Source organism: Cebus imitator, unplaced genomic scaffold (genome assembly GCF_001604975.1).
Source record: "Cebus imitator isolate Cc_AM_T3 unplaced genomic scaffold, Cebus_imitator-1.0 Scaffold15, whole genome shotgun sequence".
NCBI lineage: Eukaryota > Metazoa > Chordata > Mammalia > Primates > Cebidae > Cebus > Cebus imitator.
The window spans coordinates 9,803,024-9,806,832 of NW_016107330.1; positions in this window are offsets into that span (position 1 = coordinate 9,803,024).

Here is a 3,809-nt window from a genome sequence, read left to right on the forward strand (position 1 = left end):
GCCTTTTTTTTTTTTTTTTTAGAAAGGTCTTGCTCTGTTACCCACATTGAAATACAGTGGCTTGATGATAGCTCACTGCAGCCTCAACCTCCTAGACTCAAGCAATCTGACCACCTCAGCCTCCTGAGGTGCTGGGATTATAAGCATGACCCACCATGCCCAGCTATATGATAATATAATTTCCACAAAGAGAACTTAGATTAGAATGTATTTCAAAAACATATTAATGTATGGTGGGATTACAGAAGAGTTTTTATTCATTCTTAAATTTTTAAATATTTTTCTTCTTTTTTCTTTTCTTTTCTTTTTTTTAAACTGAGATCGGGGTCTCACTATGTTGCCCAGGTTGGTCTCAAACTCCCAGGCTCAAGTGATCCTCCCACCTCGGCTTCCCAAAATGCTGGGATTGCAGGCATAAGCCACTGCATCCAGCTCATTTTTTGTCTTTTTCAAATGTCCTACAATAATCCTACTTTTATGATTAGAAAAGAGGAATAATGGTTATAAGGTTTATAATATGAAGAAGTGCAATTTGTTATAATATTAAATTTAAAAGGCAGAAGACAAAATTATGTAAAGTGATCTCAACTGTGTTAATTTTTTTTTAAGTGGGAAGGAAACATACCCAAATGTTAACAGTGAGAAAAAGAGAGGGTGAGAGAGAAATTTATTTTTTATTTTTTATTTATTTTTTTTTTTTGAGACGGAGTTTCACTCTTGTTACACAGGCTGGAGTGCAATGGCGCGATCTCGGCTCACCGCAACCTCCGCCTCCTGGGTTCAGGCAATTCTCCTGCCTCAGCCTCCTGAGAAGCTGGGATTACAGGCACGCACCACCACGCCCAGCTAATGTTTTCTATTTTTAGTAGAGATGGGGTTTCACCATGTTGACCAGGATGGTCTCGATCTCTTGACCTCGTGATCCACCCGCCTCAGCCTCCCAAAGTGCTGGGATTACAGGCGTGAGCCACCGCGCCCGGCTGAGAGAAATTTATTATAAGAAATTGGCTCATACAATTACAGAGGCTGGCAAGTCCCAAATCTGCAATGTGGGCTGACAGGCTATAGACCTAGGAGAACTGGTGGTATCGTTTCAGTACAAAGGCAGTCTTCTGGAAAATTCCTCTTTGCTCACAGAGGCCAGACTTTCTGTTCTATTCAGGCCTTCATCTGATTGGATGAGGTCCACTCACATTATGGAAGGCAGCCTGCTCACTCAAAGATTTAAATGTTATTCTCATCCAAATACATCCTCCAAGTTGACACACAAAATTAACCGTTACAGACAGCACCACCAGTAAAGTATCCCTGCCAAAAACATAAATCTAGCTGAATCTCATTAATCTTCTCAATTTAATTATCAGATGATGTGAACAGCAGGGGATAGAGGAGCATGTTAAAAGACACCATGAGGATGAGATTAGTCAACAATTTCCATGAGGCAGTTGAAGCCCAATGGTGTTGAGCAACTTGCTGAAGGTCACACAGCTCGTAAAGTCACATAGAGACCCTCCTGGAAAATGTACAACGTGTTGACTCTATTTTAGTTGGGGAAAAAATTCACTGTAGCCCAATTCTCAGTTCTGTTCTGCCATTTATTCTCTCATCGCATTGAGGAGGTCAGATTGGAGGTTTGACAGTGACAGTCAGTTAAATGTAGGGTACACTCTTAGCTCTACCACTTGCTAGCTGTGGGACCAGTACAAGGCACTTAAACACGAAAAAAATTAACTAACATTTATTAATTGATTGAGCATTTTCATTTATGGCAGGCACTGTGCTGAGCATTTTACGTATATTAGCTCACTTCATCCTCATAATCACCACATACAATAGAGTTTACCATTTATTCCCATATTATATAAAGTGAGGCACAGAAGGGCAAAGTTTGCCAAGATCATGCAGTCAGCACTTGGGAGAATCAGAACTCACTTGACAAGGCCAATGTTCCCCATCAGACACAGCAAGCACAGGGCCCATGAGGCTTTATTTTATTTTAATAACATTGTTTTATTTTAATTTGTTTTAAACCCAGAAGAAAAACATAAATATAACAATGATGAGCATATAATGGTGAATTCAGCCAGGCACAGTGGCTCACACCTGTAATACCAGCACTTTGGAAGACCAAGGCAGAAGGATCACTTGACTCCTGGAGGTCGAGACCAGCCTGGGCAACATAGTGAGACTTCATTTCTATTGTTAAATTTTTAAAAATTAAAAAATAAAAAATACATTTAAAAAATAGTGACTGTAGTCTGGATTAGATTTAACTTCATTCCAACATAGTCATAAAATATAATGTTAAATTTTTTTTATGGAGGGAAGAAACCCACAAACGCAAGATTGCCTAGGGCCCATGAAATCAGGCCCCCTCGCTGCAGGACTCTGGGCTTAAACTGTTACAGCTTACCAACTCTCTGAACCCCAATTAACCCACCTGAAACCCTATATCTATGTGCACGCAGACAAGTCATCCTTTTTGTATTTTCTCTCTCTCTCTCTCTTTTTTTTTTTTTAGACAGACACCCAGGCTGCAGTGCAGTGATGCTATCTTGACTCACTGCAACCTCTGCCTTCCAGGTTCAAGCTGTCCTCCTGTCTCAGCCTGCTGAGTAGCTGGGATTCCAGGCATGCACCACCACACCTGGCTAATATTTGTATTTTTGGTAGAGATGGGGTTTCACCATGTTGGCCTGGCTGGTCTTGAACTCCTGACCTCAAGTGATCCACCCGCCTCAGCCTCCCAAAATGCTGGGATTACAGGCTTGAGCCACTACACCTGGCCCAAGTCGTCCCTTTTGTACCTCAATTTCCTCCTCTTAAGATGGGAATAATGAACAGTGTTGATTTGTGTGTGGCCATGAGGACACTGAGTAAATGTGCACACCTTAGCACCGTGCCTGACGCTCAGCAAAGGCTCCATAACGTTTAGCTACATTTGACCTCATTCCCTGTGGCAGCAACAGGGTCTGGAGCTTTTTGCAGAGAGCAAGCTGTCTGACAGCCTCGGTGCTGCAACACCTCATCAGACACACCAGGAATTCCACAGCATCTTCACAGCAGCCTCTGGAGAGATTCTGATCTAGTCTTCAACCAACCAAGAGAAATCCACGCTTGTGAAAGCTTCCAGGCACCAGCAATCATTTCCCCCTTTCCCACACTCCTCTCCAGCCTCCTGGGCCCTTTTCCATCTTAGCTCTGTTTTTGCAGGAAGCAGGACAGAAAGGACTCCGTTTTAAGCAAGTGAGAAGAAAGAGCACAGACTTGGTACTCTGGGGAACTGGCTTTGCAGCTCGGCTCTGCCAAAAACAACCTTGGACAAATCACTCATCCTCTCTGAGCCTCAGAGTCTTCGGCTAACAGGAATCCATTATTAAAATAGTAATAATACCTGTCACTTACTAGAGTGTAGTGGTGTGAACACGCAGACTTTAAGGTCAGAGTCCTTTCCTTCTGCCTATGGCCTGGATGTCTGTGATCTGGCCCCCTCCCAAATTCACACATTGAAATCCTAACCCCCAAAGTGATGTATTAGGAGGTGGGGCCTTTTGGAGGTGACAGGTCAGAAGGGTGAAACCCTCATGAATGAGATTAGTACCTTTATAAAAGAGGCTCTAGAGAGACCCCCTCACCCCTTTAACTACATGAGGATACCGTTAGGAGACGCCATCTGTGAACCAGAAAATGGGCCTTTATCTGATACTGAATTTGCTGGTATCAAGATCTTCTAGCCACTGGAACTGTGAGAGATAAGCGGTTGTTGATTGTAAGCCATGCAGTTCATGGTGTTTTTGTTATAGTGGCCC